The 15,851-nt window shown below is 38.6% G+C and overlaps 1 protein-coding gene across 8 annotated transcripts in view; it reads left to right on the top strand.

Annotated features, from left to right (window-relative positions):
• The window catches only part of NRXN1 (neurexin 1), a 1,448,730-nt gene that overhangs the window by 772,876 nt on the left and 660,003 nt on the right, over positions 1-15,851 (top strand). The window lies entirely within an intron of this gene.

The following is a 15,851-nucleotide window of genomic DNA, read 5'->3' on the forward strand; positions in this document are numbered from 1 at the left end:
GGTGAGAATAAGGTGAAGTCAAATACAAGTAAACTTGATTGGTGTTTCTTAAGACTATCAGGAATCTAATCCCCTAATCATGGGTCCACTAATCATGGGTGGAATACAGGGAAAAAAACTTGGGTTTAATTAAGGACAAGGTTTTGACTATAATTAATGAATGTATTGACAACAAAAATAGTGATATTGATAGAGCATTAAGACAATTTAAGTTATGGCACTGAAGAAAACATTGAGAATTACTGCATTCATTCTGTTTTCTTTTCCTTTCCATTCTCCAACTTGGGCTTACTGGATGAGTCAGAGAAACTAAACTATGTGTTAAGGAATATAGTCTGTTGTGTATGGGTGTCCAGGGAATATACCATTAGAAAGAATACCTCTTCAATCCTTAAAGGATGTGTGAATTCATTAAGTACTCTCTCCACTACTGCAGATTAGAACCACTCAGTGCCTTACAGGACAGTCTTCATGAGTGGCTGAAAAAGGTCATCATTTGGTATCAAACTACTAGTGGTAAGCCTCTCTGAATTTAGCTAGTCTCATCCTTGAATGGCCTATCATAATTATTGTCTCTTTGGATTGGTACTTGAAGGACTTCTAGTTTGGTAGAACTTGTCAGTGTTTGTGCTTTCTTGGCATTGCCTTTGAGAAGCTGGGGTGTTATGAATACTGCTAGTTTTAAATCTCTATGGCCACATTTTCCACAAGCCTTGTTAACAGCACAGCTTCAAGAAGGGATTTGGGTTCATAAATCACTCTTCTTCCTAGACAGTAAATCTTTTAAAGCGAATTGATGAGTAGGCTGAAACCAATTTAAAAAGTGAGATAGCTCTGTGTGTGTGTGTGTGTGTGTGTGTGTGTGAGAGAGAGAGAGAGAGAGAGAGAGAGAGAGAGAGAGAGGGGAGGGGATCAGCAAAAACATGCAAAGTTATAAAAAAAATTACCATGAATTGAGAATATAATTACAGGCGGCTAGGTGGTATCATAGAAACAAATAGGTTATGCAGTGGATAGATTTTGGGAGTTGGAATCAAGAAGATTCAAGCTTGAATCCTGCTTCAGACAATTACTAGCCACATAACCCTGGACAAGTCATGTAAGCTCTAGATGTCTCAGTTTTCTTATCTCCAAAATGGGGATAATAACAGCACCTATCTCTTAGGGTTTTATGAAAATCAAATGAGTTAACATATGTAAAGCATTTTTCAAACCCTAAATTTCTTTGTAAAAAATTCTATGTAAAAGATAGCTATGTTTATTCTTAACAATATTCCTAAAGATACAGACATACAAACATTTGTGCACAGCATATAGAATGAGATCACAAATCAGTTCTTGTTCTAGACCCTTGACCCTGTCAAGTTTCCCTTGACATAAGACAACTCACCTTCTGAGAGAGGAGAAAAGAAAAAGAGAAAGAACAGTGTCTTATATGGTGGCTGTCTGAGAAAAATTGCTAGTTCAATTATGATTGTTGGAGAAGACAAACTGCTCCTGCTTGTTATTCTTCCAAGAAGGGAAGAGGGAAAGGCACTGAATGGCCAAGTGTAGTCCTATGCTTCCTGACATCCTTCTCAATGCTTCTAGTCCTAGTCTAATCATGTCTAATTGCTGTCTTGCTACAGTCCTTAAAGACTACTTCTCTGCTCCCCTTGAGGGTTGTACTTTGAAGCGTCTGCATTACAAGCTCCATGTGAGTGCTAAGGGTCATTTGAAGTGCTTCCCCTTTTAGAGCGGCATATTAGTTTTGAACTGAAAAGGCTATAAATAACAGAAAAAAACATTCTCATCCTGGTCATACAGCCCATTCCTGCCATGTTGTCAAGGATCTACTGTTCTGAATGAGGTTATTGGGAATAAGGCACATTATAATGCTCCTCTCCATTTCAGGTAAGATTTTAGTCAATAAGTAATTGATATTATGATGTTTATGGTATGGCCAGGAATTGCTAAGCAGATGGACTACTAACAAGAATCACCTCTGTTTCATGACGATGCATCAGAATAGAACTTTTGCAGAGAAATATGGAAGGTAGTTTCATTTAGAATATTAACATAACATATAAATCATTTAAATGCTTAATAGTCAACAAATCATTAAAGTATCTAAGAACTATATACTACAATTTTTTTAACAAACCTTTACTCTATAGAGAAGTAATAAGGCATCGTAGACAGATGACTGGCCTTGGAGGCAGGAAGAACAAAGTTAGAGGCCTGCCTTTGCCTTCCTGTTGAACTAATCTAGGCACCTTGAAGACCAAAAGTTAGAGAGAAGGTCCGAACTTGAACTTATAAGGGAGTTCCCTATAGCTCCTTATCTACTAACTCTATAACTTTCCTACTGCATTGCATTTACCTTACCTTGGTGTGCTTATAGTTAAAGCTACTTTGCCTATATACAGTTCGTGATACTAGTAATTTAATACTTTGAATGATATGGTTTTTATCTCGGTTACATTGTTCTATAGGTAAGAGCCATGACTATTTCTTAGCCCGATAATATCACCGCTTGTTCTACCCAAAGATTTTATCATCATTTTGTATTAATGGTATTATATACATCTTCTACCGAAATTTATTTCTGATGCCTCATCATACAATGGAGGAGATGCTATATTTTTCAAGGTCATGACAAGAAAGGCCAAAGTCTATTGAAACCTGCCAAGTTAGAAAGTTTTTGAGTATGAATGGATCAGGTCACAAACTGGATTTCTCCTGTCAGAGGACTAGCCTTGAACTATGTGAGAAGTATGGGCACATGTACACGTTCTATATTAAATATTCTTATATTTTATAAGGCAAATTATATCAGTAAAAATATAAATGAATAAATTATCAAGTATGCTCAAGGCCAGGCTCTATGTGAAGTGCTTGGGAGACGTGGAGATAAAAAGGAAATATTCCTTCTCTTCAAGAATGTTAAATCTTGTTTTACATGTACACATAAAATAAATAAAAGAATATACAAGGAAGAAGAGAACACTAATAGCTGGGAGAATCAGAGGAGGATTAAAATAGAACATGGAACTTTATTAACTGGAACATGGCCTTGAAGGAAGATAAATTCTTATAAACAGGGATGAGTAGTGCGAATTCACAGGGCCATCTTTTTACAAATGAACAAGATAGGAGATAATAATACAAGTAATAATAGTTATAATTTATATAGCACTATAAGATTTCTCAAAGCACTTTCCAGTAGTTACTCTCTCAAAAATCTTGGGATATAGGTGCTAATATTATCCATATTTGACAAATGGGGAAAATGAGGCAAATAAAGGCTGAGTGACCTGGCTAGGGTGACAATGTAAGTGTCTAAGGTCAGACTTAAATTCTGGTCTTCCTGGCTCCCAGTCCAATACTCTGTCTACTATACCACCTTAACAGAATGTTAAATTTGGGGAATAATTAATAGTACAATTTAGCCTAAAAGCGCATGAAGGCTATAGATCAAACGGTAGGGACACGTATTCTCTGATAAAAATAAAGATCATGGAGATAATGGTTCAAGATACTAAAAAGTTTGAAGACAGCATGGTTGTTGAATAACCCCAATCTTCTCAGTGAAACGGATTATTTTTCCTCTTATAAATGTGGGGATTAAATTGGACTTGACGGCTTGAAGAAAGTGAGACACTCTAGAATTCACATTGTCTATCATATCTAATTTTCTTGCTTATGAAGGATAAGGCATAATTAAATACTAAAGTTACTATAGGTTGCTGATTGCCATGTTCCCTTTTCTCTAACAAAATATGTCCCCATAGATAAAAATTGGAGTGGAAGTTGTGATGATGACGATGATGATGATATGTGTTTGTTGTTTCCGTCATGTTCATCTCTTTTTGACTCCATTTTGGGGTTTTCTTGCAAAGATACTGGAATGAGTTTCCACATCTTTCTCCAGCTCATTTTATAAATGAGGAAACCAAGGCAAACAAGGTTAAGTGACTTGCCCAAGGTCACATAACTAGTAACTGTCTGAGGCCAGATTTTAACTCATGAAGATGAGTCTTCCTAATTCTAAGCCTAGTTTTCTATCTACTCACCATCTAGATGGAATCTATGGAATTTTATGGAAATTTCAAGCCAAAAAACCCCACAAGGCTATAAAAATTGCTCCTGTGAATCGAGGAAATAACTCTAGGCAGCTAGCAGGTATAGCAGAGGTAGCTAGGTTATGCAGATAGTTTGGTACTTGGAGTCAATGCCTGACAGTTCTCTACTATCGGGATAATCATAGCATACAATTATAAGAACTCACAGAGGACAAAACTCTTACACATTTAAATAAAATAATAGCAGTGGTACTGTCTCCCACAAACAAAGACAGAGTACATAAGAACAGCAGGTATATGGGCTCATGCTTAGAGTACAATAACAGAGGGGCATGCGTATAGGACACATGTGACACTGTAAGGCCCAGAAGGCCTTTCTTTCTTCATCGAGTCCTCAGGCTTGGTTCTCAGGGTCTGCTCTTCTCCACAGCCTGATCCTCAATTGCTAAGAACCTGCTTCTTCCTTCAGGTCACTATCACTCTGTTTCTGTCTGTCTAGACTGTGTCTCTATTCCCCACTGAATATCCTGTCTTTCTACTGGTCAGATAACTCTTATGGCAAGGCTAATGGGAGAGGGGGAGGAGAGAAAATCCTATTTGCTGTTTTTTTACATAAGCACAAAGATCTTCTCTAGAACTACCTTCATCTCTTCTATGAATGCGAACTTTTCAGAGCCTTAAAGCCCCTAGAGGCATAGGCATAGCTAATTTATTTTCTCAGCTAATTGTGACTCAGTCATTGAGGTCCTGATAAAAGAGTCAGGGCATAGCCACATATCTAAAATTAATTTAACACTTCATTCATACCTTACAATTACATTTTGGGATTTCTGTTACTGTATCAAATGAAATGGGTCAGAGAGAACTCTCTCACATGTTTATTAAGAGCCTACTATGTGTCTGGCACCTTTCTGAACTCTGAGGATATGAAGACAAAGATCACCATAGAATCTTTCTGCAAATTCAAAATTATGCAAAATCAATATGACAATAAAATGATATGACAAAGGCCAACCATATTACTTGTCTTGGATTGAGTAGATAATTATATTTCTCTTATACTCTGTAGATATATACCCAAGGAACCGTGGAAATTATTACATGCTGAGTAAGTTAATTCCTCCTTCCTTTTTGTCTGCCTTCTTCCCTCAACAATAACTTAGAAAAATTCCTCTCTTCAGAGAGTATCTTTAAATTTAGAATTGGATATTAAGAATTTCTACTACACTAGAACTTTTAGCAGATAAAGAAAAGTAACCTCTTCTCAGAATGAAACAGTAATACAGAATCAGCTTAGTGGCTGGGGTTTTTCTGCTGTTGTTATTTTCCCCTCACATATTTCCCTTCCCTTTGGGTACATTGGCATCCACCCTCATTTTCTACAGGGCTCAGCCAAAAACACTTCACAGTTTTTGAGCCAAGGAAAACCATAGAAAGAAAAGGAGGGTGGAAATGAAAGAAGTTAGAAATCAAGGAAATAAAACTAAGCAATGGAATGTTGTATAAAATGCAAAGATTGTTATGAATTATATTTTAAACAAAAAATGTTTTCAGAGCCTCACCAGCCACTCCTTTGTCAGCCTTTTGCAAGCTGGCTTCCATTCCTTCTACTTTAATGAACCTGCTCTCCCAAAGGTCACCAGCACCATCCTGTTCACCAATGGCATTTTCTTAGTCATCCTTCTCAACATCTAGGCATCTATTTGACATCACCAACCACCACCATCTACATATACTCTCCTCCCTTAACACTTCCTCCAAGATATCACATCTTCTGACTCTCCTTCTGCAGCATTTTTCTGATCACTCATTCTTTCTTTTACTCATTCCTCTTTTCAACATTGTTTAATGTAGATCTTCGCTAAGGTTCTGTTCCTGAACACTATATTTTTTTTCCTCCACCATCTGTGCCTTTACTATCTCATTCACCCAAATAGCTTCGATGCTCACCTCTACATTGATCAATCCCATATTTTTATAGCTAGCCCTGGCCTCTCTCCTAAGCTCTAGACCTTCATTTCTAACCATATAAAGAATATATATGTTTGGAGTCAGAAGATCTAGGTTTAAATCTGAGCTTTGCTAATTAGTACCTGTGTCATGTTAGGTCCAAGTTCCTTACCTATAAAATAAGGGAGTTAAACTAGAAGTCTTCTAACATACCTTCCAACTTTAAATCTATGATCCTAGATATCCTGCTCATGCTTCAAATCAGCATGTCCCAAATCAAGCTTTTTAGAATCGTAATATCAAACCGATTCACCTTTTTATTTCTGTTACAATATAGCATTTAACCAGAATCGCACTCTTAGAAACATGGTGTCTTATTTCACTTTTTTCTCTCCCTTATCTCCCACATCTGATAGGTTTATAAGCCTTCCATCCTTCCACAATATTTCTCAACTCCATCCACTCCCCTTTACTACCACTGCTACCATCCTACAGGCCTTTCTTCAATATCACCTTCTTAGAATACCTGTCTCTACCTGCTCTATCTGAGCATCTAGGTGGCACAGAATGCTGGGCCTGGAGTCAGGAACACCTAATTTCAAATCTAGCTTCAGACACTTACTAGCTCTGTGACCCCGAACAAGTCACTTAAGTCTGTCTTATCTCCATTTTCTCATTTGTCAAATGAACTAGAGAAGGAAATGGCAAAACCCTCCAATATCTTTGCCAAGAAACCCCAAATGGGGTCACAAAGAGTCAGATACAACTGAAAGGACTGAATAACACCACTTATTAGAATCCCTTGTTTCATTCAAAATTCTATTCAAGGTCCAACTATTAGAGGCAGCTAGCTGGCACAGTGGATAGAGTTCTGGGCCTGGAGTCAGGAAGACCTGAATCAAATCCAGCCTTAGTTGTGGGAAAGTCATTTAACCTCTGCTTGTCTCAGTTTCCTCAGCTGATTTGACTAGACAATTTGATTGACTAGATAATTACATTTCTCTTAGGCTCTGTCATATACGCCCAAGGAACTGTGGAAATTGTTACATGCGGAATAAGTTAGTTCCTCCTTCCCTTTTGTCTGCCTTCTTCCCTCAACAATGACTTAGATGATATTAGTACTTTCCTCCCTGGATTATTGTGAGGATCAAATGGACTAATATTTGTAAATCATTTAATGTAGTGCCCAGCATGTAGTAGGTGCTTAATAAATATTTGTTTCCTTCCTTCCTTCCTCTTCCCATAGCCACATGTTGCTGGATGGAACTAGACAAAATCATACAACCGTGATACAAACTATAAACACATTATCCACAAGTGGGCCTGGTTTCTCATTGCAAAACCACAGTCCTTCTATTGCTTCTTAATTGATTCCCTGTCTCTCTTCCCTCACAAACTACTTCAAACTTCTCCCATACTTCCCCACCTTTCACTCTCTCAGCTGATGAATTTGCCTCTTACTTCACTGAGAAAATTAGAACTATTACCCATGAGCTTCTCCCTTTCTCTTAATCATAAAATCCTTTGACACTTTGATCTCTCACTCCCTTCCTTTACCCCAGTCTCTGACAATAGGCTAGGCCTCATACTTGTTCAGCTCTTTTACATATGCACTCACCCCCTCCCACATTCTCCAGTAGCTTCCCCTCTCAATCATCCCCACATCTCAATCATCCCCACATCTCAATCTCCAACCTTTACCTAGCTCCTGGAAAGATCCTCAAGATACCATCCTTCAGTTCTCTTCCCTTTTTCAGCCAGTCTCTTAGTAAGAGCTGCCTATGTTCACCATCTTCACTTTCCTCTCATCAAGGCCTCCTTTGTAATATGGCTTCCAGCTTTATTACCCAGCTGAAACTACTCTGTCCAGAGCTTTACCAATCATCCCTTAATTACCAAATCTTAATTACCAAATTACCTCATATTCCGTGACTTCTCTGGTGCCTTTGACACTGCTGACCACCCCCTCTGCCAACATACTCTCTCCTCGTCTATTTTGCTTCTCTTCCTACATGTTCATCCTCTCCTCAGTCTTCTTGATTGGCTCGTCTTGCATATCATGCCACTTAATTTTAGGTGTTCCCGAATGCTCTGTCCCAGGAATGTCTTCTTTTTCAGTCGTTTTCAGCGATCTCATCATTCCCCATGGTTTTAATTATCATTCCTATGTAGATGACTCATAGATTTATATATACAGTCCCAGTTTCTTCCCTGAGCCTTAATCCCACATTACCAGCTGTCTATTGGTCATTTCAAATTGGACATCTCAAACTCAACATGTCTAAAATAGAACTTATTACCTCTTACCCTCAAAGTAACTCCTCTTCGAAACATCCTTATTTATGTTGAATACATTACTATTCTTCTAATCAGTCAGGTCCATCATCCTGAGCTCCTCATTCTTATCCTACATATCCAATTACCAAATCTTGTTGCTTCTAATAATAATAGTAATAATGTTTATACAGCACTTTATAGTTAATAAAACCCTCCATAGATGTTATCTTATTTGATCCTCACCACAAGTCTGTTGAGTAGGTTCTATTATCATCTCCATATTACAACCGAGGAAACAGAAACAGAACAAAGTGACTTGTCCAGGGCCACACAACTGGTAAGTTTCTGAGGCAAAATTTGAACTCAGGTCTTCCCAACTCCAAGTCCATTACTTTTGCCATTTTATTACTAGCTAGTTCCACATCTTGCCTACTATCCTTTTTCTCTATTTACCCAGCTGCTACTATGGTTCGGACAATCTTTGCCTCTCTCTTAGAATATTGCAATTTCCTCATAATTGGTCACTTGCCTCAAATCCCAGCCCTCTCTAATCCATCCTACGCAGTGCTGCCAAAGTGATATTCCTTAAACATGTGTCTGACCTTCTCAGTCAACTCCAGGAGCTCATTGCTTTTAGGACAAAAGTATAAACTCCCCTCTTTACCTTATAAAGACCTTTACAATTCAACCTCAACTTATATTTCCAACCTCATTCCTCATTACTTTCCCTCCCTCATTTTATGATCTAGCTGAACTGCCCCTCTCTGTGTTCCTAAGACAGAATTAAATATCTGGTCACCAGGCCTTTACACTGCCTGTTCCTCATGTCTGCAATACACTCCCTCCTCTCTCTGGTGTCAGAGAATTCCTCTCTTCTTTCAAGATACAATTCAAGAATTATGTATATGAAGCCTTTACTTATCCCCTAAACTACTCGTCCCTAGTTCCTTTATTCACTTAGGCCCTCCCTCCCTAGCTACTTTAGTTTGTATTTATCCTCTTCATATGTGTTCTACGTACATATCGATGTATATATGTTTACATGTATATGGATGTATACATATACATATATGAATGAATATATTCACATATGTATGCATATGTACATAGATATGTGTGTATATGTACATCCTGTGTGTGTGTGTTGGTGTGTGTGTATACACACACACACACACACACACACACACACTCTTGTTCTTATTTCCCTGTTATAATGGAAACTCTTTGTGCATAGAGATTGTTTCATTCTCTGTATTTGTATCCACATCGCGTAGTACTGTGCCTGGCCCACATAGTAGACAAATGCTTATTGATTAATCTATCGATAGATTGATTCTCATATACATTGCCACTGCATCTCAAGGACTTATCAGTGTTGTTTTCCTATATTCAAATGAGAGCAGGGACTGCTGCCTCTATTTTTCTTTTATATGCCCAGCACTTAGCAGAATGCTTTGCACACAGTAAAAAAATTTAAATAAATGCTTTTGCATTCATTCATTCACTTATTTATTAATACATTCATAATCCAAGACAATGAAACCAGCATGTTACAAAATTTAGTAGAAAAATAAAAAGGCATCTTTTAATTCTTGGTCCCTAACTCCTAATTCCCTCCTCTTATATTAATACAACTTATAAATGTATAGTATCTGAGCTTAGACTTTTGAGACATCACAGAAGTATTTTGAAGCAAATGAGTTTTGGATGATACAGAGACAATATATGTTTTATCAGCTACCATAGTTGCCTGTGACTGGACTCCTCAAGAAATATATCACAATGGTAGCACATCTCTGAATCTGGATAGATGTGTTCTGCATCTTTGGTATGGGTCAGAGATTGCATTTGCAGTGAAATTTTCTTTCTAGCCAAATGTAACAAAAATAACCTCTTCCCTCGGGGAGAACAAGAGAGAAGATTTTACAAGACTGACCTCTAAAGCATTGGCACATTGAACGTGGAAATTGTCCTGCTGGTACTTTGTGGTGTTTCTGAAATTCCTCTCGATTCTCAAACAGCTATCATTTTATACTAGAGGGAATAGAATAAATGGATGGAAGAATGTTCAGGGGGTTATATGAGCTGCATAATGTACAGGTTATTTTTGATAGACCATTCACGAATGGCAGAAATAGTTAAAAAGTGGAAGGACCATTGGCAATTTCAGTCAGTCAATAAAATTTATTAAATGCTTCCTTTAGGCCAGGAGCTACAGTGAGCGTTGTGAGTACCAAAAAATAATAAAAACATTATCTCTACACTCATTGAGGTCACATTCTATACATGTAAAAAAAAAACCAAACCTGAATACACCCAAGATAAATACAGAGAAATTGGAAGGCAATCTCAGAGGGGAAGACAATAAAGCAGAGGCCCCTGGGAAAGGCCTCCCATGGACAGGGATGGGGCTTTGAGCTAAGTCTTAAAAGAAACCAAGGGTGCTAGCAATGATATAGTAATGAAGTGAACTGATTGAAAACTTAACAATGTTATTTTTTGCTTAGTTTCTGCATTGAAGTAAGAAAAACCAGGATCCGATACTTGAGGATTAATAAGTAAGAATTAGGTCAAACCTACAGAGGCTTTTCTCATTGAAGTTTCAATAATTATAGAACAGAACTAATGACATTTTAAAATCCTTTAATTGTTAGTCGTTGCAGCTTTAATAAAAAAAAAAACCCAGTTGTTTCAGGTGCTCCATCAAGAAAAGATTGGTTTTGAATGTCCATGCAGGAGTTTTCAAAAGCATAAGAGAGAAAGGCTTACCCAGGGGAATGTGACGCCATGTTTCTTCAATAATACTGGTTGTTTTGAACCCTGGAAAAAATTTGAATGCACAAAAACATGCTTATCCACTTCTTTCATTTTGCTGGCTCCCTTCAAATGGTTAATCTCATTAATCTCAATCCTACCTTTCATAGGAGGTCTTCCCTGCTTCCCATACCTACAAATGCTTCCCCTTTCAGATTACCTGCCATCTACTGTGTATCTAACTTGTGTGTACTTTACATGTTGATTCTTCATTAGAATATAAGGTCCTTGAGGGCAGGGAATATTTTTTGTTTGTTTTTTTGTTTTGTTTTTTAGCAGGGCAATTGGGGTTAAGTGACTTGCCCAAGGTCACACAGCTAGTACATGTGTCAGGTGTCTGAGGCCAGATTTGAACTCAGGTCCTCCTGACTCCAGGGCCAGTGCTCTACTCACTGCACCACCTAGCTGCCCCCAGGGAATATTTTTTTACCTTTCTTTGTATGTTCTGCATTTCATATAGTTCCTGGCATATTTGTGATTGGTTGATTGGTTAACTGCTTAAGAGTAGCATATATTTTGTGGGGAGCATAAGGTAGCTCAAACTTAATAATTCCCTATGCCCAAAGGACCATAGGATCATAAATCTAGAGTTAGAAAGGACCTTAGAGATTATCTAGTCCAAAGGTTCTTCATCTTTTTTTGTTTTTGTTGTTATATACCCTTCTGGTAACAGTCTGATACAGACACTTTCATCTAATAATGTTTTCAAATACAGTGACTATCCTGGCCCCCACTGCCTTAAACCCAGGCTTGCTACATTTTACCAATCCCGCAGCGGTCTCTAGTCTCTCAAAGGGGCTTGTGTGGGTATCTAGTCTCTCTGTCACTGATCCGAGCCCCCACCAGTGGTGTTTGCCAGATTTTAGAGGTTTCCTGTTCCCCACTTCCATTTAATCACTTAACGGTCAGAATAGCTTTTACAGGCAGTCATGTTATCAATGTGCTAGTCATTTGTGCTAAGCAGTAAAAGAAAATTATCAAATTATTTTAAAAGCAAATTCGTGGACTGCAAATTAAGAAGCTCTGATCTAGTCCAACCACCTCATTTTACAGATAGATATACTGAGGGCCAGTGATGCTGAGTGACTTGCTCACAGTTACATAGGCAGTAAATTATAGAAATCAGGCCAGGTTGTTAGTACAATGGATAAAGGACTGGGCCCGAACTCAGCAAGATCAGAGTTCAAATCTGGCCTCAGACACATATTAGCGGTGTGACCCTGGGTAAGTCACTTAACCCTGTTTGCCTCAGCTTTCTCATCTGTAAAATGGGCTGATTTAAAGAACTGACAAACCACTCTAGTATCTTTGCAGAGAAAATCCCAAATGGGATCACAAAGTCAGACACAACTGAAATGACTGAACAACAACAAATGGCAGAAGCAGAATTGAAACCCATGCCTTCTGACTCCGCAGTCGTTGTTCCTCAGAGCAAGTAGTGCTGTGCACAAGGGTACCTTCAGCAAAGATCTGATCTTTGTAGAAAAATGTGCTGGTGTAGTATAAGGGTCAGGTCTAGGGCCCTGTAATGAGAGGCCCTTTCATTTAGGAAACAGGCTGCCCAGATCTTTTGGAGATCAAACATATAGGAAGAGAATTGGTAAGTTTAACGCCAAAAGCCAACCAGCCCAGTGAAAAGCCACTATGAGGAAGGTCAGAAATGGTTGAAGGGATCGATATCACACAATTAAGTTTTTAATCAAACAGGCATTTATTAAGTGCTTACTGTGTGCCAAGCACTGGGATACAAAGGAAGGCACAGACCCAGTCCCTTCCCTCAAAGAGCTCACATTCCAATTGGGAAGACAACAATAGGTATAGGATCAATGGGAGGGAACCTCAGAGAGAAGTCATTGTAGGTGAGGAGCCCTGGGAATGTCCTCCTGCTGATGGTGGGACTGGAGTGGAGACTTGAGCTGAACCTTGGTTTATAATGATCAATTGCGCTTAGGTGAGTTACCGATGACAAAATTCCCTGATGCTATTTATCTCCCCCTCCTCTAGTCATCCAAGTGTCAAACATTGCTATCCATATCAGAAATGGTTTGGAGGTTCAGGCCCAGAAGTTACTTGAGCAGACTGGATGTGAATATTTTATGCAGCCCTTTTCAATCTCCACATATGTAGGTTAAACTTGGATCTTACTCCCAGCCAAGGCAGTGATCAAATTGTAACAAAAAGTAGGTTGTCGCAGCACTGAGACTCAGCTCCCCAGTTGTTATGAGCAACTGCTGTGTTCCTGCAATAGAAGCCGTCATGGTTTACTGTTACATCTGAGGATCTTGACAGAATATTTTAAAGCTAATTATAGCTATCACAAAGGATCCTCCACTTGGAAGGCAGGGGCATGTTCATCACTAACTTTTGAAACCTGTTTGCTGGCATTTTTATTATTCAAGTAAAATGCATGGTATGGCAGGAAGTGATGATATAAATTACAGCCTTTTCTCCAGCAAAATCCTCCCAAATGGGGAGAGAGACAGTTTGTGTTTCTGAATGTTTAGGACGGTTCCTAAATTAGGAAGGAGGGCTTCCCCTTACTCATGGAGGGAAAAGAATGACAAAGGGAATTAAAAATATGTAGATCTATCTGATTTTGCTAATTAAACATGTCCATAAATCATGAACTCCTGGTGGGCAGGTAGAGAGATTTTGCTACTTTTCTTGTGTTTCTCACAATACCTAATGGTGTGCTGAGTACACATTTGGCATTCAGTCAATCCTTGCTAATTGGTTAAACTACTTGTGTTATCATATTTTATGGGGTCAGCCGGTCAATGGACTTTATTAGGCACCGACTTGTAACAACAATGTCGCTAGCAGCTACTGTGGCTGTGTAAAACCAATAACACCAGCACACAGAAAGGCTGCCAACACAGGTCCTTGATCTGCTTTTCTAAAGAAAGCAACTTTAAGGGGTTAACAATCTCAGTTTAATTAAACATACATATGTCATTCACTTAGTTCAGGGAAAAAAAGTCAGCACCCTGAACTTCAGAGCAAATACAAACAGAAATTACAAGCAGAAATTATATAAACAGAGAAAATAACACAAACCAGTCTATCTATAGTGATACATGGTTACCAGAGAAACACCACTATCTGGGTTATCAAAGCCGGGGGAGGGTATTTCAGCAGCTTGCCCAGAGTCTTGTCACCCATACTCTTTCAATGAGTGTACCCTCAAAAGTCAAACGCTAACCTTCCATTACATATACCTGTTCAGGGCCCTGCGAGCTGGGGCCAACTTAGCATTTAGGGTGTGGGAAACCAGCATGTGGGAAAGTTCCTCAACCACCAGCACCACATCTTATGCAAATCAATGACTCCAGATTGTCTTAGTGCTAAGAAACACTCCAAGACAAAAAAGATCCCACTTTACCTGCCCCACTCAAACAAAGGCCAGCCTCATCAAAAGCACTTAATAGCCTTAGCATCCCAAAAGAGAAGAACAGCAAAAAAAATTCCTCCCTGACTACCATTACACCATTATGTGCCAAGCACTGTGCTAAAAAAAGGAGGCGAAAATCATTCTTAATCACTTTAGGACACCATCTCTTCATAGAGGCCTTATAAAATTGCATCCAGATCTTTGTTTTAACTGGGTGGCATAGTGAACGGGGGGCTGCCTTTGGAGTCAGGGAGATCTGAGTTTGAGTCTTGCCTCAGACACTATTAGCTCTATGTAACCTTGGGCCAGTCACTTGCCCTCTCTCATCTAAAAAAAGAGAGAATATTATCTACCATACAGGCTGTTGTGAGATCCAGGTGAGAAAACTAAGTAAAGTGCTTTGCAAAACTTAAAATGCTATGTAAATGTTGGCTATTTTTCAATCTGTTGATGAGAGATATATAGACAAAAACTTTCTCACCCTCCCTCTCTTTTATATTCTCCCTAGCTCCAATTATGCACATAGCATAACCCAGAACAAATGTTTTTAAATGCCTAAGCAGAATTACATCTGTTCTTCCTCACCATCTTACCATATCTAAGCAAGATACTTAGAGTCTCCATACCGTCCATTTTACCAAACTACACTTCCTGCTTCAATCTTTAATTTATTCTCTGTCTGTGCCCATTTCTTTTTAAGTGACAATGAGGTCTACCACTTTGCTTAAAGATCAGAAAAAAAAAACAAGGGAAAAGGGACAAAAATGAGCCTGAGGAAAATCTACCTCTCACAGTTCACCTCCCCCATCTTGGAGTGTTGTGGCTGATGCCTTTACCAGCCCTTCTCTTTGCTTTGCTTTCCTTCTTTTTTTCCTCATTTGGGTGAATTCTTCCTGGAGTACAAAGGACAAGACAGGCTGGGGGCAGGGGTAAGCCAGGGCTGGGGTTTGCAAGGTTAATCAGAGGACAAGGAGGGAAGGAATTCAAACATAGAAGACAGTGTAGAGATGAATTAGCTAACTAGAGAAACTATTCGGAAGCAAAAAAAAAGTGAGGCCAAAACAGAGGTATGGACTATGATGCAGGGAGATGTAGAGTAGAGAGCCAGCAACCCTGTGCAGGACTTAAATAAAGTAATGCATATGTATATATATATATATATATATATATATATATACATATATATATGTGTGTGTGTGTGTGTGTGTGTGTGTGTGTGTGTGTGTATGGCAATTTGTCCATCTTAAAGCATTCTATAATTGCCTGTTGTTACTATTTTTTGTTCTTACTCGATAAATCTATGATTTCATTTGCTAAAATCCTCAATCGCAAAATTCCCTCTACTAAGCAAATCA

This window comes from Trichosurus vulpecula, chromosome 3 (assembly GCF_011100635.1).
Source record: "Trichosurus vulpecula isolate mTriVul1 chromosome 3, mTriVul1.pri, whole genome shotgun sequence".
In the NCBI taxonomy this organism is placed as follows: Eukaryota; Metazoa; Chordata; class Mammalia; order Diprotodontia; family Phalangeridae; genus Trichosurus; species Trichosurus vulpecula.